We start from the raw sequence: 27,160 nt of genomic DNA, 5'->3' as shown, positions 1-27,160 counted from the left end.
CAGAATTTCAATGGAATCACCTTCCTTAACTGAATCACTCTAGAGATCCAATGTCTAGAACATTACCAGGTATCCAAAGGGCTTTCAATAATATATTTAAGTGACTAAAAAATGAGATTAAATCATTGGAAAGAACTGAGCAATTGTTAGAGAGAGTGAGAGTTTTATGTTAAGTAATTACAGAATCTTAATTTGAAATTTAAAAACCAGAGCTGTTTCAGGTAAAGATTAAGGTCCAGATTTACAACTTGCTTGAGGATGCCTGAAGGGTATTGGGTAGGAAAGGGAAAGCCACTGGACATGAGGTCCCTGTGCTGAGAGCCAGGAGTTGGTTTGGGCTGAGCATAAATCTTTTCAGGCCCTCAGGATGATAATAGAACCTGTGGAGAGAGTAGAAATGGAAACTCAGGCACCAAGACAATCAGAGAGTGGCAGGAATCAGGGAGTTGGAAGACAATTCAGAGGGGAGGACACAGGATGATATAACCAAAAGGGGTAGAGGTCAAAGAAAATTATTCCAGTTAATTTCACCCAATAATGTTAATGGTGAATGTGATCACTTCACTTGGCTAAAAAGTAGGTGACAATACAGGTTTTGTAGCCTTATTTACCTGTTTTCAAGAACCCAAATGAAACATTGATTGCCTGTCTGGAAAATTGTTTTATTCTGTGCCTTAGGACATGAATCTTGTTTCTTTGTTTTTGGTATATGCCAACATTGGTTGAATCTCCAAGGAACAATTTTATTTGAGGGTAATAATCAATCAATACCAAGAAGAAAAAAAAACATTCCAATGAGTTTGAGTTTTTCATAACTATCTTATAATGATCACAAATTCTTATTATTCACTACTGTTTCTCAATAAGAATTATCTACTTACTCTTGACTCCCTTTACTATGGTGTGCATGATTTAAAGCAGGGTATGTCAAATACCTTGGGTTGGCCAGGGCCTTTTATTTTTTGCAATTGTATACTGTTTATTTGATGGTGTAGGTTGAAATTTCCTTCATTCACATTTGATAATACAGATATTTCATTTTCAGGTGATTTATTTTTATTTAAATAATATTATGTAAAATGCTAAATGCTTTATTTTATGTCTTAGAACTAAAATTTATCTCAGCTAGAAACAAATAAAGGTAAGTGGTTCCTTTGTTTCATACTTGGAAGAGAAAATGGAAAATCTCACCAACAATTTCAGGATAAAAAATGACTTGGCTATTTTACTCCAAAGAGTTTTTTTTTTTCACTTGAATTATCTGAATATTTGTCTAATTCTACCCATCCATTTCTTTCAGGGAAAGACAGTGTCTGAATCAGAAACTCAAGAAAAACTTTCTAGGGCTTCAGTTCAAAAATAGGTGAAAATGTTCTGTCTAGGGTGTAATATGTAGAAATTCAAATGCCAAAATATTAACAACAACAAAAAAATCTTCTACCTTGATGGCCAATAACTAGAATTTAGGAACAGAATCCAATCAATGAGTAGACCATTTCATAAAAGAGAGCTTTTGTGCTGAACTCCTTTTTCCCCCTCTTTTTTTTTTTATAAGTTGAAAGTCACCAGGCACTATTTGATAGCTTGTTCTACCATTTCATAGTATTCTTTTCTTTTCACTATTTCAGCTATGCTACTCAAATGAGTTTCCATGGCCCCGTCCTCAAACGTTGTACAGGGCATGATGGCTTGTTTTGTTTGGCAAAATTCTCTAAAACGTGATTCATTGTCTGCAGGTGATTCATGGTTAGGAAATTAATTCTGAACTCTGCCAGTGATTGCGGTTGATTAAAGTCCAGAAGTCCCTGCCGTCTGTTCACTAGCACTCTTTGTCAACTGGAATATTTCTATAATAAAAAGAGCCGAAAGTCGATGTGCTTGATGCATGGAATTTACATGCATGTTTGCATCTTTTGAAACAGCTACTCAGGCCTACACAATTTTAACACTTGGCATGAAAATCATTCTAAAAGTGTCTGACTGAATGAATCACATTTTACAAATAAATATCTGTCAAATGGTGCAATTACTTCAGATTCAGTCATTAAGCCATAAAATAAAGAAGTAAATAGGATACATCTGCTGCAAAGTGCTATAGAAATGTGAGTTTCCTTCTCAAGTTTCTTGTCTTTAATATTTTAGACTAATTGGTAGAGTGATTCACTAGAAACATCTATCACTCGATCTCATCATGGCATTCTCCCCCCCCCCAAAAAAAAAAGGAGGGGAAAAGACTTAGGAAGCCTTTTCATAGGAAATGAAAAAAAAATTTCCCTAAGTGAGAAAAGAAAGCAAAAAAAATGGGAATGGGCATAAAGCTTCCTTTGGTGTTTCACACTAAGGAGATGAACCAGATATCTCCTGAGAAACACACCAACAGCTCATGGCGTTAACCCATTTCCTTCCACAGCAGAACATTTAGTTGAGTGCATGCTAATAAAAGTTGAGGTAGAGAGATTGTTCTCTGTGTAAATGAAAAAAAATTCTTTATTTCTAGTGGATGGTTTTCTTAAATGAAGAAAGTAAATATACTGGGATGATGTGAACTTCATTATTCTCCACCTCTTTAACTTGGTCAGTGGCATAGAATTTATATTTGCAGGCAGGTGAGGGATTACAAGTGTTAAGCACATCTGTTGATATATTAATAGACAATATAAAACAGGTCTTCTTTCTCCACTTGGCCCCCTTTATGTTAATAAATGTAAAATAAATGACATTGAGAAGGGAAAAGTCTGTGAACATTTAGTTTGGTAAAATATTTAAAATATTTTTCATCAGAATTTGATTATAAAACAGTGCAATTTTATTGTTATTATAACATAAAAGTAGTATGTTATTAGTGTTAGAAAAAATAACAAAAAGAATTGAAAATTACACAGAACACTGCCATCCAGATAACTAATGTTGGAGTCTATGTATCTTGTGGTTTTTCTGTTTTTCAAAGAATAATTGTAAGCCTAGACCTAAAGAGATATCCCTGTTTCTGATTCCTCTTGTATCTCTGACTTGACCATAAGAAGAACATACTCAGGCTAGTTTGATTCTCTAAAGGGGATGAAAGACTTCTGGAACATGTAGAGCAGAGCTGTCCCAGCTGACCACAGGCCTACAGTGATGCATGAGTGATGATAACTGTATGAGTGGTAATACGTGATTGTCATTTGGGGTTGACTCATTATGCAGCAATAGCTGACAGATACAAAGTGTTTACAGATAAATTTGTGTATATTAAAGGATATCATGCTTTGGAAGCACAATATCCTTAATCTGTTTTTTTAAAGTCACTGTATAACCACACTTAGCATAAATAAATATTTCCATTTTTGTCTTCCTGCTAGAATGTGAAGTTGGTGAAAACAGATACAATTGGATGCCAATATCTGGCCAGGATCTGGCATTCTATTAGAACCTAAAAGGTGCATATAGACCAAATTAAAAATTTCATTAACAGCATTTTAATGGTTGTATTTGTTCCATTATATATATGTATATGCTATAATGCATCATGATTTCTCTACTTTATTCTTATTAAAATCTTTGTGCAGCCTTTCAGTTCAGTCTCTGTGCACATGTATGATTACTTCCTTGGAAAAAATTTCTGAGAAGTATAATTTTGGATCCACAGAAAGGACAACAATTTAAATTTAAAAAACCCAGTTTATTAGCATCTTAGCCATCACAATTTGGCAAATTGTCTTTTTTTTCCTTCTACTTTATTTGACTCATAATGTGGTTTTTCTAGATTCAAGTGAGACAAAGAATGTTTTCAGATTGTCCCAAGCACAAGGAAGGTATATAATATTGGGAATTTTCCCTGCTAAAGATGAAGAAAATAGGCTATAAGCACTATCTTTTTCTATTGTTTTCTCTTTCTGCTTCTTATGGTTCCTGTCATTTCTAGTCTATGAAGCTCCTTTGAGGTTGTACGTGAGCAGATTTTTTTTCACCAACCTCTTCTGTGAAAGGGCTGCTCTCCTCCATGGCACCCCAGCAGGCCCACAGAGTAGGTAAGTGCAGAAACTGCAAATCACAGGCTGAAAATTCCAAAGACAGGACCTATCAAGACCAAAGGAGAAGCAGTCTTAACTGCCTTTGTGTACAACCCTATTATCTAGCTTTTGCACCTTTCAGTCTGGACAGGTTTAAAAGCCAAGGCCAGGAAGTTGACTAGAGGAGGAGAGAACTTATTAGCAACCGGAAGAGAGGTGTGCCCAGTGAAGTTGAGGGCCTTACACCCACAGCATTTGACTGAGCATAGTCTTTCAAATGGGCCATAATTGTGTCTGAGCCTCTTCCTTCCTCATCTCTAGGGATCATTCCACAACATAGACTTCACAGGGAACAAAGACACTAGCTTTACTGCTTTCTGTGTAGTACCTGTTGAAAGTACAATAGGCTTGTCAATCCATGGTAATGCTATTCCCACATTCTGCCAAGCACTGTATTTACTATCCAACATAAATGACAGCAGGCTGACAGATTTTGTTAGCACGGACACTAGACGTTAACTATGCCCCATCTATTTTAATTGATGTGTACTACTATAGTTTAAGAAACTTTTGTTGGTTGTTTTCTAAACGAGACTAATTTCTATTTTAAAGCTGATATTATGTTCAGTTCAGGCTGAAGCTAAGGAAATATAATCAGAAGAATTTCATTCTACCTTGACATAGGTTATATGGTTTGTAAAGATCAGAAAAAAATAGAGGGTGGGGTTTTGTTAGTTTCAAATAACTGTAATTTTAGCCCTTTAGCCCTCTTCTGATATCAGAATTGTCTTGGACGGATTGGAATATAACCCTTTTTAGCAGAGTTGAAACATTGACTCCAGGATCAGAACTCTACTCTGTATATAGAATAAAAGCTGAAAAGATTTGTGTTTCCAACTGTGCCTCACCCCCAAAACTCACCCACAAAGAAAGCCAGGTCTTGTCACTGTTGTAGGAAGTTGTGTTTGTAAGCAGCCTAATTCAAACCATTAAAATTGAAAGTACCATATTTCAGTAAAAATGTTCCCATTTATCCATGAAGTTCAATTTAATAAAAAAAAGCCTCTGAATTTTGAAACAAAATTAGAAATAGAAAAATGAAAAATGATACTCTCCATTTATGTTGGAAAATTGGAGACACAATTCAGGGCTTACCCTGACCCTCTCCTCCACAAAAAGACCAGATTTATACGTGTATTCAAAATGATATGAATAATTGGGGCAATTATTCAGATATTTGGACTCGAATATTCATGAATACTACATAAAAGTGTTTCGATTTTTTGGAGTTTGAATTATTTTGATAATGGGACCAATTCACCATTTCACATTGCTTCTGCAGTATAGCAGTACCTTTATTATTGTTTAATTTATACACAATAATTTTCTTTCTCTCTTGCTCTCTCTCTCTTCCCACCCACCACCCCCTGCCCCCACAGGGGCACATTACCACTGAACTACTTCCCCAGAACTTTTTATTTTGAGACAGGGTCTACATTTTTAAGGCTGGCCTCCAACTTGAGATCCTTCTGCCTCAGCCTTCTGAGTCACTTGGATTACAGACATGCTCCACTATGCCAGGTTCTCCATAGACACTTCAAAAATACTGACTTTCAGGGCTGGGGGATGTGTCTCAGTGGTAGAGCACTTGCCTAGGATGTGTGAGGCACTGGGTTAGGTTCTCAGCACCAAATATAAATAAATGAATAAAATAAAGGTCCATTAGCAAAATAATAATAATAATAATGATAATAATAATAATAACAATAACAACAACAACAATAGATACTGTATTTCAAATCAGGAGACCTAGGCTTGATTCATTTTCACCCTTACTAGCCATGTGACCTTGGGTGAGCCACTTTCCCTTTACTGTTCCTTAATCTAGATAAAGATTATAAAGCAGACCCTGCACATTCATGAAGTTGAGAAAAAGCTGAATAACTAATGACAGAAAGATCTACTGTTCATTGGCCTCCAGTTATCTTATATATGTGATTTCATTTAATTTTAAATCATCACAGTTGAGTACAAGAATTGATATCTAGAGAAATTAAGAATCCCCCAAATCACCCAGCTAGAACTGCACAGAGCCCATAAACACACCTCAGGCCTGCATGCCAATATATGTTATGCAGCCTCTCTAATAAGACAAACTTCTACACAAACATAAGGGATCATTATTCCTATGATTCTAGGCAGAGCAATGAACCAAACAACCTACAACAAGTTGAGCAAACTTCCATACTGGGGGATATTTAAAATTTGCAGATTTCTCATCTTTTTTCACCAATGATTCTAGGACACTGCAACAAATGTCTGTTCACAGTGTCACAGTTGGGGCTGTAGCTCCATGTTCATGAAGGACATGTGAAACCTGTTAGTGTTGGCACCATCATCAATAATAACTTTGCCATTTCCCTCAGCATGGGAATCAATCCCTGGGGTTGGATTTGCTAACACCAGCATGAGGTCTCTTATCTAATCAGAGCTAGACTTAGCCATATTTCAGTGCATTTGACAAGGAATGACGTAATGGTCTTAGTTGAAAATGAGATATGCAGTTGACATTCGAATATCACATGGTAATATGATTGTTAACTGAATTACCAATAATAGGTTTAGTAAAAGCGTAGTTTAAAATAGGGTAATGGTTTTACTCTAGACTTTTTTTTCCCCCTTGGTTACCATGCTACTTAACCACATACATGTACATATGTGTCGACACACATATATATGTACTTATCTACAAAATAATAATGATATGCCTGTGAAAACAACCAGATTGTGTCTGTTTTAAATAAAGAGAAGTCACCATTTTTTCATCATTTAAAATTTTTCCCACATATGGATGAGAAAAATAAAAATAAAAATCTTCTTTCTTGGATTCCAGGAGTGAGTTATTTTTTCCCATCTGTTCAGCATCTCTACCCTTCAGATGTTTTGAGGGTAACACAATAGTACATTCCATCCTTCATAAATTTCCACCAAAATTTCCATCAAACATACTATACAACGAACATGGACTAGGCTGCCTACCACTTACATAGCTAAAAAAGAAGGAATATTTGCAATTAATAAAGGGGATGATTTGATCTTTCTAGAAATAATGGATAAGATATAATATATAGCACAACTCCATGAAATATAGAGATATGACAAATAGACTAATTTTACATTAAACTATTGCTAGGAAAACTGCAAATGGAGGTCAATCTTTGACAGATCTAAAAATACAACCATGTGGATCAAATTTTCCAGTCACAGTTTCATCTCCATAGATTTTCTTTCCTTTGTAAAAAAAATCTTGCTATTTCTGCAGAGGAGCTGATTAGACTGTCCACTTTAGTGCTGAGCAATGTGTTTCTGAAAATGAACTTCAGCCAACAATGCAGTCTATTTGCTGAGTGTTTTTTTAATCTGTCCAAGACCAGCCTTGTAGACCCTACACTTCTATTTGACAGTTTGCCTTCGGCATGAAGTCTCTGCTAGTGGCAGATGCTTGAATTTTCACATAAATAGTATCCCAGTTGAAAACTGTACTAAAAGAGGCATGTCATTGGAACATAGAATTTTAAGCATCCTCTAATGATTAACATCCATTTCCATGTATTGCTCTCACCAAGTTTTGGCTTGTACCTCTGGAAAAGTAAACAATATTATACATTTTCACCTCAATTCATAAACTTCAGAACAACTGAGCTAAAAGTTGAAATCATTCTTGGAATATTTTATTAAAATATCTCAGAGAAATTTGCTTTTTTATGAACGCACTTATTCAACTCTAGGACTTTAATCACAATGGAATTGTTTTGTTTTTCTAGGCCACTTAAATACTGTTGCACAATTCAGTGCTCTAGTAATGCTAAGAAATTCTGGGAAAAAGACTTTCACTAGAATGTAAGCTACATCCAAATCATTAAATGATGAAATATCCCAAATAAGTAAATCTAGATAATTGAAGATTATTCCAAAAAGCATCCACATTTATTTTTGTGTTTAAAATTCATAGTGTTTTGGTAGAGTTTTCCCCAGAATGCACTTCATAACAAGCTATGAGCATTTTTTTTGCCTAATTCAGTTGGTTGCAAATGCAATAAATATTACTAGTGGTGCCTACCTGTCTCATAACTTATCAGGAAGAAGCTCTATCCCCATTTTGATACTATGTGAACCTTTCTCATGCATACATTTGATTAGCTTATGAGTGTTGCATAATTAGATTTCTTATTTGCAAAATAAGACTAAATGAAGGGACAGAATTTCAAATTTAGCTCTAGAATGTGATGCTACGTTACTTTTGGCAGTCATATACCCAGCTTGCAGTAGGAGAACATGACATGGAGAGAGACCAAGGTGAACAGAAAGACAGGAGTCAGTGAGGAAGAGTTGGGGAAGATCAATTTCTTTGTCCATTTATCCTTGAGGCATAACTGTACTTCAGTCCTTCATTTTTTATAATTACAAAAGATAATTGTCAAATAGAGGCATGTATATATTCAGAATTAGATTGTCATTAGTGAATACAAGCTGCAGTCTAGTGTCCTCATGAATCAGAAAGGAAATTTGTTCACTATCAATAAAAGCTCAATATAGTATCTTTTTATTTTCCAACAAATATATACCTCAGCACCAATTATAAAATCTTACTTTTTTGGAAACCAGATATTTCCACCTCTTTATAATTTTGCAAGATTATCACATGCTTCTGTCTTTTCATTATAAATGTTTTTAGTACATTGAATTGGACGTATTTAGTACATTTATAATACTAGGTGTTCTTTCAGAATCATGATGGTCATTTTGATCTGACTCTGATCATTTCAATTCTCATGCTACATTCGTTTAGTCTGGGAAGTTTTCAACCTTCAGAGAATTGATTTCTCTATGTCATTTACAAAAATTATTCCATGTTGGAGTGATCCAATATTTTTCTTGATTTCTTTTCTCTCAATATCTTTGAAAACGGAAAAGTTCTTTTGGGTACTCTTTTCCTAGATATGTGCGTGGAGTGTTAAGGCTCAGGTTATTTGGGACTTTAATACAATATGTTAATTTAAGCCAACCGTAAAAGTTTGTAGGGACCAGTTTCTGCTGAGACCACTGTTAAGTTGATAATTCACTAGAAGATTCACAGTACTCACTGAAAGCTATTATACTCAAGGTTACAGTTCATTACTAGGGAAGGGCACAGATTAAAATCTGCCAAGGGAGGAAGCACATGGGGCAGATCTAGGCAAGGTACCTGACATGAGGTTCCATTGTCTTCCTGTGGAGTCAGAGATGGAATACTTTTTTGGCACTGATGTTGGATAGTACACAGGGAGTGTTGCCAACTGGGGAAAATGGTCTTAGGCTTCCATGTTTCCGCGTTTTTACTGAGGTTCAATTATATACTGCCCACCTGGCTGCCTTCTTCTGGAGGTTGGACTGATTCCTGTGGTCTTGATTCTTTTGAAGGCAAATCTGATGCTGTATGATCCACAGACTTTACTATAAATCACATATGTCGGCTCTTTGGTGGCTAAAACCATAAGGCAAACAAAGACACTCCTATTGGACATGACATTTTTACTGTGGTAAGATGACCAGTAATTGGAATTCTTACTAGTCACAGGATCTATGAGTTGATACTGTTCTGCCAGCCTCCAGAAATAGGAGAAATAAATGTTTGTTGTTTAAGTCACTCATTCTGGTTTTTTTTTTTTTTTTTTGTTATAGCAGGGAAAGATTAGTTTAATCCATAGGAAGGGGATGGCATACTTTGTTGCTTAGTTGGAAAATATAAAACTTTATTCCTACCTCGTAATGTTGAAAAATTGCAGATGGGTTGAAATGTCTAAAAGGACATAATTTTAAAGTCATAAAATATGTAGAAGAAAAAGATAAAACACTAACTTTGACGCTCTCCGTCTCACATTTTAATATAGATGTTCTTGTTCTCATCGAGCACTCTCAGAATTCAATAAAATGTGCAAGCAGTCATACAGTGTGTTCAATATTTCTAATGATGAGTAATGCAATTTATCAGGGAGAAGCTCTATTCCCAATCTTTGGAATTTTGCCTTGAATACACAAAATTTTTTGCATAAATCCTACTCCTTTTTATTAAGTAGAACCATATTGAATGCATCTACACATACATAATTGCTCCAGCTGTATCTCTACTTGACACTTGACTCTTGCTTTGTGAGGAGGAGACAAAATTGGACAAAGGTACAGCTGATGATGGGTCATCCTGAGCTGTGTGTGACATGACTATTTTGCAGGCACTTATTGGCACCATATATTTATTATAAGTTTTGAAAATTAAAGAAGGTCTGGAAAAGAGAGTGGGCAACTGATGGTGGCTTTTAAAAGTAAATTGACTTGCCACATGGAATATTTAAATTATGTATTCAAAAGTTAGGCCAATGGTTTAACACTGTTAGGTTTAGATGTGGTGTTCCCCAAAAGCTCATGTGTGAGACAATGCAAGAATGTTTGGAGGAGAAGTGATTGTATTATAACCTTAGCCTAATTAGTGAATTAATACCTGATGGGATTAACTGAAGTGGTAGTGTGTGGCTGGAGGAGATGGGAACTGGGGCATGCTTTGGGGTATATATTTGTATCTCTCTCTGCTTCTTGAAACACTGTGATGTGAGCTGCTTCCCTCTGCCAAACCCTTCTGCCATGTTCAGCCTCGCCTTCAGCCCCAAGAAATGTAACCAGCTTTCTATGGACTTGGACGTCTGAAACCATGAGCCCTCAAACAAACTCTTGCTCTTCTATAGTTGTTCTGGTCAGAACCTTTCGTCACAGCAGCGAGAAAGCTAATACAAACACATAATTTTTAAAGATGCGGTGATTAGCCTGAGTGTTTCTGAGGTGAGAAAGCAGATTTGTTTAATTGCTTAATCCTTACTTATTTAGTGTAAAATGCACCATGCTAGACTCTGGTTGTCCCGTGATGACTGGGCGGTTCTTCGCCTCTGTGGAGCTTATGATCTAGAAACAGATACAAATTTAAATTTTCCCCAAAATATTTCACCATGTCCAATGCCATGACAGATTTTTCTGGTAGCCATGGAAACAAGATAAGTCTAATGGCACCCAGAAAAAGGGATATCTAGGGTAAGAATTGCAGGATTTATAAGAAACAGTGAAGTTCATGAGATTGGGACAGAGAAGCATGTTGGGGGAGGAGGGAAAGAAAATTTCCATCAATCCCAGAGGTGAAAGGAAACATGATTTTCCAAAAAGGCAGTATTTTATGGTGGAAGAGTCCAGAAATAGGATTGAAAGGGTAAGTAGGAAGAGCGTGAGTGGTCTTATTAGCCCATGTAAAATGATTAGAACTTAATCCTGTGGGCAGTGTAGCACTGCTGGAAGTACAAATGACAAATCTGGTTGGAATTAGTGATCACAATGACGAGGATAGAGAGGGCCATAACTAGTGGAGGCAGAGCACATGGAGAGAAACAAGATTTCAAGGGTAGAGAAGACAAGACCATTGGCTGTGGATGGTAGAGGGAATACTGGATTCAAGAGTGTTGTCAAAGATTCTGACTTGGGTGCATGATGTGACATAGGAAACCAAACCCCAAAGAATATGTGGAAAAAACGTATGGTGGCTTGAAGTTGGATGAACTGGACTTAAAAAGCTCCTGAAGCTTCCAAGTAGAGATAGAGCCGAGATGGTTGTGTACATGTAGATGGAGGAAAAGGCATTATAAAAATGATTGATAAAATAGGAGAGAAAGAAACCTGAAAATTATAGATTATATAATTTGAACTAAAAAAATCTTTCTTCTTCAATCTTTAGTATGTATGTTGTGCATAAGAGGGATTAAGTAAATATTTGTGAGATATAAATTTCAAACAACAAACTTTACCAAATTTGGCATACAATTTGATGATTTTTCCAAAAGTAGACAATTGTGTAGCCACACCTCAATGCTGATATGTAACGTTTTTGTCATTCTCAAAAGTTCCCCTGTGGCCCTCACAGTCCTACTCACCTAATTCCAGTCCCTGACACTGATCTTTGTGTCACTGTATTTTTGCCTTTAAAAACTTTCATATAAAGCAAACTGTTCAGTGTGAAGACTATCATATATGGCTTCTTAGTTTTTTCAAAATTTATTTATTTACTTTTATTGATGTATTATGATTATACATAATAGTGGATTCATTATGTCATATTCATATATGCACATAACATAATTTGATTAATCTCATTTCCCAGGGCCTTTCCTTTTTTGTCTCCTCTCTACTTCTGATGTACTTGCTCTACTGTGCTGATTACCATTTCAAATATTATTGTTTTAATCAATGCAATATGTGTGTGTATGAATGCAGAATTCATTGTGATATATTCATACACAGACATAGCATAACTTGGTAGAATTCATTCCCCAGTACTTCGCCATACCTTCCAATCCACCTTTCCTCTCAAACTCCCTCCTCTGCTCTATTGACCTTCCTTCTATTTTTATGAGGTTCCCCTTTTTAAAAATATTTAATATTTTCCTCTCTATCTTCTGTATATGAGAGAAAACATTTGACCTTTGACTTCCATTTACCAATAAATGATATAATTTCATTCTTTATGGCTGAGTAAAACTCTACTGTGCATATTTATCATATTTTCATTATCTGTTTGCTTCTTGATAGGCACCTGGATTGTTCATGTAACTTGGCTATTGTGAATTGTACTACTATAAATGTAGATATGCATGTATCAATATAGTATGCTGATTTTGATCTTTTGGATGAATATTGAAGAGTGAAATAGCTGGGTTTTGGGGTGATTCTGTTACTAGCTTGTTGAGGAATCTCCATTCTGCTTTCCAAAGTGGTTGTACTAATTTGAAGTCCCACCAACAATGTTTGAGTGTACTTTTCCCTACATATTCTTGCCATCAATTATTGTTAATTGGTTTTTTTTATATTTATTTTAGTTGTATATGAACACAATACCTTTATCGTGTTTATTTAGGTTTGTTTTTGTTTTTTTTAATGTGGTGCTGGAGATGGAACCCAGGGCTCCATACATGCTAGGCAAGCTCTCTACCACTGAGCCACAATCCCAGCCCATAAATTGTGTTCTTGATGATTGATGTTTTAATTGGTGTGAGAGAAAATCTCAGAGTAGCTTTGATTTGCATTTCCCTGATTGCTAAAGATATTGAACCTTTTTTCTATGTATTTTTGGCCATTTGTATTTCTTCTTTTGAGAAACATTTGTTTAGATCCTTTACTTTGTTTGGTGTTAAGTGTTTTGAGTTCTTTATACATTCAACCTTCTATCAGAAAAGTAGCCGGCAATGATTTTCTCCTATTCTGTGGGCTGATAGTTGTTTTTAAGTCTATAACATTATTTTTTTGTCCATTTGTTTGTTCTATCAATTACTGAGAAAAGGGTGTTAAAATCCCCAAATACAATTTTAACTTTACTGTTTATCTTTTTAGTTTTCTTTCCTTCAGTTTTTGCTTAATGTATTTTTAAGCTCTGTTTCAAGGTACACACACATTTTATATATATACACACATACCTCCACACCCCCCCACATACATATATATATACACATATGTATACATTCACACATATGTATATATTTATATATATTTATATGTATGTATACATGCATCGTATATGTATATGTATATATGGTACATATACACACAAACATAGATATATATGTTTATATATTTGTTCATTATGTCTATGAAACATCTCTCTTCATTATCAGAAATCTTTCTTATTCTGAGTTCTTTTTTTAAATATTAGTATGGTAACTTTAGTTTTTTTAAAAAATATGTTTTCATGGTATATCTATTCTCATCCTTTTATTTTTAACTTATTGCTATATTTATGTTTTATGGTTAATTTTATGTATCAACTTAACAAATCATGATGTGCCCAGATATTTGATTAAGCATTACCCTGGGTGGGTCTGTGAGGGTGTTTTTAGATGAGATTAACATTAGTAAAGCACATTGTCCTCTTCATTGTGGATGGGCCTCATCCAATCCACTGGAGGACTGAGTAGCACAAGAAAGAAGGAGTAAGGGAGAATTTATTCATTTATTTATTTTTGCATGCCTTGAACATGTAGAAAAGCTGGGACATTGGTCTTCTTCTGCATTAGGACTAGAAGTTATTTCTTCCATTCTCTTGATGCTTAGGCACTCAGACTAGATCTATGCCACAACCAATCATGGCTCTCTAGTTTGCAATTGTCATACTGTGATACTATTCAGCCTCAAGAATCATATGAACAAATTCCATATTATAATTTCTGTATCTATCTTTCATTGGATATATTTCCTAAAGAACCCTGAGTAATATAATTTTAAACTGAATTTTCTGTATAAGATGATACTTTGGTTTCACTTTAAAAATCCAATGAGAATAGCTCTAAGTTTTTGTTTAGTTTTGTTTGACTTTTTTTCTCAATGATTTCTGTATTTCTTTGCTTGAAAAAAAATTATCTAGGTGGAATGTTGACTCCTCTCTTCTTTTCTTCGCTCCTTCTCTCTCTTCCTTCCTTCCTTCCTTTCTTCCTTCCTTCCTTCCTTCCTTCCGTCCCTTCTTCCTTCCTTCCTTTGTCTTTTTCTTTCTCTTCCTTTCCGGACCTGGAACATTTTACTTCACTGTCATTTAGCTTGCATAGTTTTAAATAAAGTGTCTGCTGTAATTCTTACATTTGTTCTATAATATGTAATTTTTTTTCCAGCAACTTTTAAGACTTTATTACAAAAATAATTGATTATGATGTAGCTTTGCATGTTGCTATTCATTTGTTTTTTTCTGAGATTCTTAGTATATATTGTATTGATAAGTAGATCATTTAGATAAAATTAGCATTATTTATTCAATTTTTCCTCTCTCACTCTCATTCTTCTTTCTTAGGAATCAAATTGCACAAATTTTATCAATAGATACTGTCTCATAGGTCAGTTATGCTTTGCTCATGTTTTTCAATTTTTGTGTAATATTTTTCACTTTAGATAGTTCAACTAAAATGCATTCATATTTTCTAATATAATAATTTTTAATAGTTTCTGTTATTATATTTTCTTTTGCAGTGATTAATAGGCTGCTAATCTCATCCAAATTATTTTAAGTTTTATGCACTGTATGTTCTTTATTAGCAGTGCCATTGTTTTGGTTTTTTTTGTTTTGTTTTTTGGGTTTTTTTAAAAATTTTCCCTTCATTATGCCATTTCATAAATATGTGAAGCATTTTTATTATAACTGCTTCAATGTACTTTGCTGGCAATTCCCTCATCTCTGTCAGATCTAGAACTGTTTCTATTGATTGATTTTTCTCCTTTTATAAGTGATATTTTCCTGCTTATTTAAAGTATGTCTAGTAATTTGTAAATATATTCCAAGCATTGTAAAATGTCACTTATTGGTTGCAGGATCATACTGCATTTCTTTAAATAGTATTAGAATATGTTTTGTTATAGAGTTGTATTATTTGGAATAATTTGGTTCATGTTGAGACTTGCTTTTAAACTTTGAGCAGAAACAAAGAAGCCTTTAGTCTATAATTAATACAGCACCACACAAATGCTTGACTTTTTTGAGTATTCTACCTTTTATTGTAAGATAAGCTCTTTTTACTTTTACTTGTGGGAACACAAACTACTCTGATTATCATGATGGTGAGGGACTGTTCTGCCTATTGCCCTCTGTTGGTTGTTTCTTTGAACTTGGAAATTATTCTCTCAACATATGCTTATTAATATTTAAAAAAGCTCAAATTTTTGTCTGCAGATTTTTGGAGCTTTCTGTCTTTTTGTGCAGATCCCTGTGACTCCCTTCTCTCTGGTACTCTTCCTCTATATTCCATTTGTCTTGACGTCCCATATGTTTTTATCTCTCTCCTTAACTCTAAAGCACATTTTTGATTTTGTCTTCCTAAAGTGTAGCATGGATACTACCTCCAGGCATGAAGCTGAAACAATTGTACGTACGTATCACCTTTTCTTCCCCTCTCCTCTCAGAGATTATAGTTTTATATTGTTTGATTTTTCAATGTCTGAAAATTGTGTGTGTATCAATTCTTTTTTTTACATTTGTTTTAGATGAGGAGGTAATTCTGTTTCTGTTACTCTGTTTTGGCCACAAGCATAAGTCAATATATAATTGTTTTTATGATAGAACTGTTCCAATTTTGGAAACATATCTACTAAATGAATTAACCTAGACAGGTTACTTAAATCATGAAAACCTTAATTTCCTAGCACATACAATGTTAATAATAATGCTTCCCATTTTGATACTTGGATTGTGATTAGGATCCCATGTGACAGAGGAAGGATTTTGTAAATAAAGAAGCTGTCTGCAAATGGTAAGATTGAGGGTTGTGGTGAGGGTGGTATTGATTATAATGATGACTCTTTTCTCTTCCATACCATCTTTAGATAGTAAAACTATATATTATAGTTTGGGTATGAAGTATCCCCTAAAACATCTTGTGCTAATAGAAACATGTTTGGAGGTGAAATGATTGGATTGTGAAAGATGCAAAAAAATATCAGTCCATCCTTGTTTTAATAGATGAACTGGGTTGTGACCATAGGCAGGTAGAGTGTGGCTGGAGGAGGTAAGTCCCTGGGAACATGCCTTGGCAGTTTGCATCTTCCCTGTGGCCCTTTCTCCCTTCATTCTCTCTGCTTCCTGGCTTCCACCATGCCATTCTCTCAGGATGTGGTGCCTCACTTAGGGCCCAGAGCAAGGACATGGCTGTGATTAACCTGAACATGTGGTTCAGAAGTCTTTTGGAGCTGGCTTATGGGAGTTCAGAAAAGTTTAGGAGGCAAGCTGGAAAACCTTTAGAATATTGTAAGCAGAGCTTAATTCACAAAGCAAGAGTTGCTACTTGCACAGAATCTTGTAACTAAGAATGAGGTTTCAAATCCAGGTAACCTGATTCCAGATTATTCTAACATTCTAACATGGGGGGCGCTCAGAGGACCAGAATGCTGAATGGAATGTGAACTGTGCTCATGAGGTTCCAGAGGAAATGAGGATTGAACTGGGAATTGGCCATTCATGTTTGCCCATGTCCTAAGAGTTGGTGTGAGGCTGAATTTAAAACCAATGGGCTAATTAATCTGGTAGAGAAAATTTTAAGGCAGCACAGCATTGAGTCAGTGGCATGGATGTGGCTGGCAGCTTTTAGCCAGGCTTACTATGAGAATTGAGAGCAGAAAGCAGAGCTAAAAGATTTTAAAAATTGAAGTTTGACCAGAAAAATGCTTTTAAAACTGGGGACAAGAAAGGTAAAGTCATTAGATTATAATTACTAAAAGATGCTAAATTTGGTTATAGCAACACAAAGTTGACTAACACATGATTTTTAGAAAGATTCACTTAGAAAAATTCTGTGAATAGTATCAATAATACTAATAACACTTACTCTATACCCTAGGTGTGAGGTCCCACATCTTAACTGGTTTTAATCAATGAGCATATACTGGTTCATGATCTGGGAAGGTCAAATTGTAGGTCAAACCTGCTTGAATCCAGAGGCCAAATGTTGTCAGTATGCTTCTTTTCTCTTTCTGTCTTCAATACTTTTGCCTCTCTTTCAGACTTTCTCCAGGTGGCAACAAGATGGTCATTGGCAACCCCATATTAGTATTCCAACAGCTTGGAAAAATGAGCAGACAGAAGGAAACTTTCAACAATTGTTTTGGCAGAAAAGTTCTGAATTTTGTTTAGAAGACTTTTCTCTTTTCTGAATCAACCACAGTCACCAGGAGAAAGTGCTATAACAAGGAGCCAGGTCTTGGAAACCAGGGACAATTGCCTAGATACTTGGGATTCAGAGCTCAAATAGGATATCATCTTTGATGTTTCTGAGATAGTGAACTATGCTGTACAATGAGTCACAAGACAGGGTGAGGCCAGTTCTATTCAGCTAGTGATCAGGAAGAAGTTCACAATGTTTTCTATGTTTAGCACCCTTGCTTGCTACAATGGTACACTTTGATGCTTTGCTATGTGGGTTAATAAGAAAACAGGCAACTGACAAGCAAGTTCTGAAAACAAAACCCTTCATAGCAACAGAAAAACACTAAATCACTTTAAATTACAGGATTATAAGTGGGAAATAATACTAGTATTGACCTACTCTGTCTTGTTTCACTTTCATATATAATATATTTAAGTGGTATGTTTTGATTATTACCCGATATTGTTGATATTTTTGTTTGTTAATTATTTTTGAGACTAGACAATTAATTACTTAAAGGCAGAAAAAAGACTATCTTTGCTTTATGTTCCCTTGAGGCTCAGGACAGTAGCCTACGCATATTAGAATCTCTATTAATTATTTGTTTAATGTAAATAAATAACTAATAATAATTATAAATAACTAATGCTTATTCTACATTTTGGTGTGTAAGATACATCTGAAGGGTTTACATATAATTACTTGTATTCATCTGAGAATCCTGATATGTGTTCTATTTATTCTTCTTTTGCAAATGTAGAAATTCACAAAAAAAGAGTTGCTACTTGCACAGAATCTTGTAACTAAGAATGAGGTTTCAAATCCAGGTAACCTGATTCCAGATTATTCTAACATGCACTAAAAAAGTTGTATTGAATTACTTTACTAGAGAATAGGAAACAAAACAGAAAAATGAATAGTCAATAGCATTTGCCACCCATGAAAGAAAAAGAAAGATTATTATTAGCTTTTGTAGAAGTACAAGGAAATTATCCATTAACTGGATGATTCAAGTGATGATCCAAAGAAAAACCTTCACTGCTTAACCAATCATTTGGGTGATTGTTAGTATTGTAAGAGGGCTGATTCCCTCTTTGTTCTTATGTAGCCATGTAGAAATAAACAAATTTAAGCAACAGGTTGCTTCAACTATTGGTGATGCAAGAAACCACATTCTGAGTTCTTGTGACATCAAATTACTTGACTCATAAAATAAAGCTTAATAAACCTAAACTATTGTAGAAGAAACCCAAGACTTTAGCAATAGCAATGGGAAAGGAACCTAGGATTCCTATTTGCAACTGTATTGGAGACCTTTCTATTGATGAATCTCTTGATTTGTGGTGATTGCTATTTGTTTTAACTACAAATTGTGTAAAATCTAAATCAATAATCTTGGCTGGCTCCAGGAAACATTGCAATTTGAGTAAAGTCTCTGTTGTTTCTGTACTCTCCTTTGAGTATTGTCTTAGTAGAGCTTTGTCTTTGAGCAACTGAAATGCAAACTCAAACTAGTTTAAATAATAACAAAATTATCTTAAGTATGTTATTAGAGGTTCAGAAATAGGGCACCCTGGAATTGATGAATAGCTCACAATGCTATCACAGGTCTGGTTTGTTTTTATCTCTTCATTCTGGTAGCCACAGTGCTAGCTTGTTTCTCAGGCTGTTTGTCCCCTTGGTCTCAAGGTTGTTACCAGTAGCAACTAGCATCCTTTATTTATACATCCTCATTTACATAGACAGGATGAAGGGTCTAGCTACCTGGGACAGCATCTTAAGAAATGGAAAGAACATATCATGTGGAAATAAATGATCAGAGGTCACAAATTTCTTGATACAATACTGATAAAATATTAGGTAAAGTCATGGACCATAAATTGAAAACCCACTTAACTAAAAAATTCAGTGAAGTAACTTCTGAAATAAGAACTTAGAACATACAGAGCACTGTATTAGCTGTTCATTTTTAAGAAGAAAGAGAAAGAAATAATATGAAGAAAAGCTGATATACTTGCTACAATAAAATTTAAGTTATATCTACAGTTAATTTGTTGATAGACAAACATAGTTCCTTTCTAGTTGTAAGTAAAAATACTAGAGTTTTCATGCGATATCCAAAAGTTTATTTTAATTTTTATTTTCCAACCACTATTAACATGAATCATGGAGATATTAGTTAGAATGCTCTTCAGTTTGTTGTAGAAAAATTGCATTGGTTCCCTTAACATTGTAAATACTTTGTTATTAGAGGTTAATTTTTCCCTACCAATCATGTGACCCATAAATAATGACTATAGTGTTCCTCCTGACAAATCAGTAGGTAAGAGTTGAATACTCTCTTATTAAGTCAGGGATGTATTTCAAAATATTTCTTCACATAAAGGATGTTCATTGAACAATTAAAGTAAGTGACTATTAACAGATTCATTTAAAAATATAGTACAATGCAAAATCTATGGTTCTGTACTGTGACGCCTTCAGCATGAACTACACACACAATTTTATTACTGTGAGGTAAAAATTGTCATACTTTGTCAGTTTGTTAGTGAAATTTTGGACTAAATGAGATTGCTTTCAGCTCTTAAGTTGTGTTTAAAACTATATAGCTCAAGAGAGAAGCTGTGACTGATACATTCAAAAATTTTGTCATCCTTCTCCAAAAATGATAATCTCTATGAATAGTTGATAATAATGCAAAGCCACAAGTCATCAATTCTCGATTTTGTGCTGGATATTTTAAGTACTACAGGAGCACCTCTCTAAACTGTTGAAGCTCAGATGGGACTAAGTGTCTCCTTTTGTCTGAAAACTTTACCACCCAGGAGTGTCACAAAGCCCCTAAAGGAAAATAAATAACTAATTATGTTGCATTTGTCATTTACACTTAAGTTCACAAATGAATAAAGGAAATTTTAAAATTATATATTTAAATTACAGCTAATGATGTTCAAAAAGGCAGTGATTAGATTAAGGTTGAAGAAGGAGATATTCAGCTTGTTCTACAGATATTTATTGTTTGACTCAGTCCTATGAGTTTTATAAAATGAACATAAAATGTGCAAAATTTAAATATAGAATAAATAAAAATTTTCACATTTTAATTTTTTTATAATTGTAATTCTGTATTGGTTCATGCATATGCTGTTGTTTTGTTTGTTTGTTTTTAGGAGACAATAAGGAGAATTTCATACTTCCAGGAAAGAAAACCTCTTTAGCTAGTAGATTCAAATACTTCAGCACATCAATTAATGATGCTGGGGCTATGGGAGACAGAACAAATAGAATAGAAACTTTTGCTCTCAAAAGTTTATAATATAATGAGGGAGAAAATAATGAGGCTTTCGAACTGACAGGAAAGCAGTAAGAAAAGGTAAATCACATTTTCTTGTGAAAATATTTACTATTATAACATGGTTTTCTAAAGTAATTGTTCATGTAATTTGTTTCACTTACCTAATTACAGACACAGGATATCCATGTGCTTAGGAAACCTTGTATTTAATATTATTTTCTAATGTTTATTTCTTCTCTTAAGTTTAGGAATTAATTCCATCTAGGATCTGGGGTAAGCTTATAAGTCTTTCTATTGAGATTTCTGAGAAAATTCTTCAGGACATTTTTTATGTACTTGGATCCAGAGATCTTCGATTTCTCTTCATTTAGCCCCTGTTCCTAACCTGAGCAAAGGCGAAATATAACCTCTTTTAAATTCTTACTAAGGTTACTCTTGCTTTGCCATTATTTATAATGTTGCCATAAGGTCTGTGGTAGAGCTCAATGATAGAGTACTTGCCCCGAATGCAGGAGGACCAAGGTTCAATCCCAGCATAAAAACAAGCAAACAACAACAAAACTATAAAACGTTTCTGTGATATAATCTTAAGAGATCCTAAAACCAGAAAATGAACCCTGGGGCACGTTACTGCTGAGCCACAGCCACTGACCTTTTTTGTATATTATTTAGAGACAGGGTCTCACTGAGCTACTTAAGGCCTTGCTAAATTATGGAGGCTGGGTTTGAACCCCCAGTCCTCCTGCCTCAGCCTCTGGGATTACAGGTGTGTGCTACTGAATCCAGGTGCAAAGAATATATATCTCTTACACTTTAATCTCCCCCCAATTTTGAGTTGTCATTTAAAGGAAAGGAGAAAGGATAAATAGTAAGCCAAGTGAGCCACCAGGTAAGTGCTTTGGACAGAGAAAAGTTTGTGCTTATGTTTTGGCTTTGTTTTCAAATAACAGAAAGAGAAGAAAAATTATTAGCTCTTCTGCCCAAATCGCATGAAGCCGAAAGCTTGTGGTGGTGGTAAACATAAAACAAACTTCTGATTCTCCATCTGTGCTCTAACCACTAGACTGCCATTTCCTGCTTAGTTTTCTGAAATACATCTTATTGATCCTGGACTTGATTGATATATAAAGTGAATTTAATAAACTTAAGGGTCATATAAAAATAAAATATGATTTATCAGTCGAAAGAATTTCCTGACCAAGGGTGCGCTTAGGAACATACCCCAAACCGCAGCATTTCTCTAATGGTGTCTTTTAAAAATTCCTGACCTCCCACCACTTCTGCCCTGACAGATTTTTCCTGTTTTAGCAGTGCACTCTTATGCCATCAGGCAGCTTTCAGCGGCATTATTTATTCAGATAAAAACAACAGGAGTGGAGATGAGGGACTCATCAATTCCAAGGTAGACAGAAAAATGACTAAAATTATCTGATTTGGAGTTACTTTCTTTTTCACCTCATAAACCATCCCACACATTCATCAGGCATCCACTTTCTGATTACATTTCAACCTGACCGTTCTGTTTGTAGGCTCAAATAATTTTCACAGCCCTGTCTCAGTGTTTGTCTGGAGTTGCTGTGGTGCCGTGGGTCTTGCTCCTTGGTCTTCTAGCTGTAGCATCAGAAGCTGAGACTTACTTCAAAAGTTCCTGCACCTCTATCTTTTTCCCTCAAGTCAGAAACCTATGAGAAACTCTGGGAGATAAGGGTTTGGGCCCCAAACCCTCAGTGCTAGGCTTTGGGTAAACTGAAAATGTACTTCAAGATTGATGTGTGTGCGTCCAAGTGAAGGGGAGACGAAGAAGACACAAGGCAACAGGGGGACAGACCCAGTCTGGGACTGATTTATGTGACCTGAGCTAATTGCCTATCATCTTTGACACCCAATCCTTTCCCCCTACTAAAAGCAATAGCACAGAAACAATAATGCCCACCTTCTTTACCTCACATTCTAGTGATCAGATTTCATGATGGACTGTAGAATCCTTTGAAACTCTTAGCATGTCCCAAATTATTGGCATTTGTTAACACAAATTCCTTAAACTTTGTTACATGTTTCATCCCAGGTGTGTGGCTGTGGAGGTAGCTTCATTGAGTCAATTGCATGGCCCTCTTTCTCCATCCACTGAACTCTGTGCTAGCTATCTTGAGAGGTAGCACGGGATGACTATGGATATCTGAGAGAAGCAGGTTTCTGTCTAGTGCCCCACACCACATTTCCTGATCGAAACCAAACTCATTTAAATGTTAACATTCCCTAGTTCCTTCACTCTCCAGTTTGTGGAGCGCTTTGTAATAGTTTATTCCTGGTGGTGTACAAAGAGTTATCTCAAAGGTGTTTCTTTTACAGGAAAAGAATCAAGACATCAATGGATGAAGCGCTAATGTAGTCATTGGCAACCTCTCTTCCATTTCCTGGTTGGCTCATTGTTTACCTAATTGCCAGTAATAATATTTCATTGTATAAAGAATGTTGGCACCAGAGGCCCAGGTTCCAGTTTATTGATGGCTCAGAGTTTATGAATTGATGCCCTCAGCAGGTTGCTGCCCTGATGAATGGCAATTACTGTGGCTCCCACAGAGGCAATTGTAGCTAGAGCATTTACTCCTTTCAAATAATTGCCCCTGAGAAGCTGAACAGGTAATTGTAACATCTGAAAACCATGCTTTTGGCTCAGAATCAAAGAGCATTAATCTCCATAACAGAGGTGTTTTGGAATAACCCAAAAGAGTTGTTAAAGAATGGTCTCTGGAGTGTTTAATTTTAAGATGGCTTGGAGAAACCTTAGCAAGAACTCCCCTCCCCAATGCAAATTAAAATGCTGTAAAGATACCCAGGTAACAGTTAAGGGTGCCACCTTTTTTTGAAGTTGTTCTATCTTTTGGGTAAGTGGGTGATTTTAGACTTTGTACCTATCTCTACCTCTCCTTAGTGTGTTTTTAAAGGTTCTGTTCTGGCTACTTTAAACTTCCCATTAAGCACTCCTTCCCCAAAATGTTATGTGCTCATTCTCACCCCCCAGAGTACTTGTTTACACTTTTCTTTACATACATTGATAAATATAGGTCATGAAAAATGACAAATAGAATGATTTCAAATGAACTTTAATGTTATACTGTGATTTTGGTGAAGTCAGCTAAAATCGCTTTAATATTATAAGTATTGAGAAAATCTTGGAGGCATGCATATGTACTTTACAGAATCAAACAATCACCCATGTTAAACCTTCTCTGTTTACTTTAGTGTCCTGGGAGATATGGGAAATAGCCACATGGCATAATTTCTTTTTGCAAACTTTATTTTGGAGACAATATGAAGAGAGAGAAAAAACAAACACAAAGAAACTAATTCATATTTTTTAATGGAAAAAAGAAAGTAAAATAGGGGAAAAAATGGTAATGTACAATCTCAGGTATAACTTTGAGGCCTTCTGTGTGAAATCAGGTCCAGACGTCTTTAAAGGATGACATTGGAGGAAAGAGAGGAAATAAGAAAAAAAAAGAAGAAAAAACTATTTTGTTTTCAAATAGATTAGGGTGTAGAAAGATCATAAATTCATTTCAAATCTGGAATACTTGATGTTTAAACATTTATTCTTCTCAAATTGTTGGAAATAAGGCAGTGTGCTGAAAAGAAAACTGCCAGGTATGTTCAATCAAAGCATCATCATTCAAAGTGCCAGGGCTTTAAAACAGTGTTTTAGTCTCATCATATTTCAGACTCATTGGTAATGCCAAGAGCAATGATTGGAAGACTTCAGACTGAGTTATGAGTCAGTTCAGAAACACTCAACAATTAAAACAAAATCTTTGAAAAAGTAATTATGAACTTAGGCAGATATAGGATAAAATTATAAATTTAGGTAAAATTAAATATGTAGAAATCCTATAAGCCCACACATGTATGCACAACTAGAAGGATCTAAAGCATGCCAAAATAAAGATAGACTTATCCATGCAACCCTAGACATAAATTATCTTGGTCTGCATTTACCTCAAGGCTTCAATACTCGAATCTCTTTCTTGTATAAAATCATGGCCTTGTTCTGCTAATTAGATTATTGGAACTGAGAGGTATATAGCCTCATGGAACTGGCTGTGAATTTTTAGAGATCATCTGTTCCAGGTGCCTCCCTTAAGGCTGTTAAATACGTGAACTAAGGATGACAAACAGGTATTAACTTAAAGGCCAATTCCAATCCATTTGTAGTTGAGTGTCTAGAGCAACGTGTTGAGGGGAATTCTGAGGAAGAAGGGCCTTGTCTGCTTGATAATGTCTCCCATGACCATGCAAGAAGCTTCTCCAGTGCTCAGGAGCGAGATCCCAGACACGTACTGGGGTGGAGGTGGCTTGAGTGTAAAGCACTTGTCCTTATTAGTCAAAGCTATTTAGGTTCAAGAACACCCAATCAAAGGGGTACTTGATGGGATAATTACTACTTAGCCTGGATTACTTTTCCCCACCAAATTGTCTTTGACATATTAGGAGATTTCTTTTAATTGTTCAGGATATCTTGAAGAATCTGAAAATCATGCTACAAGTTCCTTGCTCTCCATTAGGTCTAAAATAAAAGAGGAAGGGCAAAAGGGACAGAAAGTAAGAGTCAAGAGCATTAAGTGATTGGCATGTACTGTCAATGACTATTCTTTTCCCCATGCTTTTGTCATTTAGATGGCTATGACAGCCTAGGCCTCTGCCTGGTTCATCATTTTTTCCATAAGTAACTCTACCAAATGCTTGGTTGAGCCATGTAACTGTGATGGTAATTGCAGACATTTATCCTAACTGCAAACTATTTATATCTAATAGCCATGCAGCATAAGAATTACTCACATTAAAGATGTGTCAAATTCACTTTGTGGTATGCCTTCAGTTAGCACAGGAATGAACCCTGTTAATTCCAGCTCATTTTTCACAAGGGCTCACCTCTTTGGCATAGTCTCCTGCCACAATTCAAAACAATCACAGGGTGTTGACATCCTCCATTGATTCCCTCTACCCTGAACTATTTTCATTCTCTCCCAACTGCCTATTCTCTCCTTCCATGTGTCCTTTCTCTGCTCTTTACCTTCCACCTCTACTCTGAGGCATCCATTCATAAATTCAGCAAATATCCATTGATAATTACCTTGAACCAGTTAACAAATGTGTGTGAGACACTGCAGTGGGTACTTTCCTATTTTCTCTTAATTCTTCACTGTATTCAAGAGAGTTCAACGTTGCTGAACTCTTGGACAAGTTGAGGTTCAGAGATGTCAAGTAATTTATTTAACATCCCAGAGTTAAAGAACACCTAGCAATTCTCTTTCCAGTGTTTCTCTTTCACTTGCAAATCATTATTTAATATGTGGCATCCATAATGGCAAAACATTATGTAAACTTTTATGGAACTTGTAAAGTAGAAATATACCAAATTAACTGCCTACCTTTTTCAGGTCTACTTCTCCTCAACCTGATGGCTCTGTCCTGTCCCCCATTGCTATTGCTAATATTGATCCTGTCCTTATCATATGATGCTCAGGACCAAAACCTTCTTCCTTAACATTTTTAGACTCTGTGGTATTTTCTTTCTTATATGTGATCTTCATGCAGATTGTTATTTCTGCTTAAGGACTTGGAGTGTTATCTTAATTAATTTATAGAGAATCACATGAGTGGGTACAAAAGCAACTATATCATTTATAGTATATCCTCTATATTACTTATGAGTCTGTAACATACCCATTTATTCAACAAATAGTCCTTGAATGTGTGGCTGTTTGTTATTAGGCTCTGTCAGAGGCAGAAGAATCAGACTTGGTCCTTTTGGCCAAAATGCTCTTAGGGAAAAGTGAGAACCCAAGGTTTACACACCAGAGCTATGATGCAAAGTGGGGAGGGGGGAAATGTCCTACAGAAAGAGAGGTGCTGTCTGAGAGTTCATGAAAGAAAATAGCTGGATAGGGCAGGAATCGTCAAGGGACAGCATTTGGGGTCGACCTTGAGGGAATACATTTCAGGCTCATAGACATGGAACGAAGAGAAGAACTCATTGTAAAGACATGGCCGGTAGAACTGTATGGGGCGCCAGGAAATGCAAATTCTGCTCTCTTAGCTTTGGGCTTCCGCTCTGGGACACTCTCAGGGAGGTTAGT

General features: G+C 35.4%; 1 long non-coding RNA gene across 1 annotated transcript in view; it reads left to right on the top strand.

Annotated features, from left to right (window-relative positions):
- Positions 1–27,160, top strand: part of LOC144375863 (uncharacterized) — a 79,296-nt gene that overhangs the window by 31,737 nt on the left and 20,399 nt on the right. The window lies entirely within an intron of this gene.

Source organism: Ictidomys tridecemlineatus, chromosome 3, assembly GCF_052094955.1.
Source record: "Ictidomys tridecemlineatus isolate mIctTri1 chromosome 3, mIctTri1.hap1, whole genome shotgun sequence".
Taxonomy (NCBI): Eukaryota; Metazoa; Chordata; class Mammalia; order Rodentia; family Sciuridae; genus Ictidomys; species Ictidomys tridecemlineatus.
Note: the sequence above shows the minus strand (reverse complement) of the source record. Positions and strands in the feature narration are given on the sequence as shown.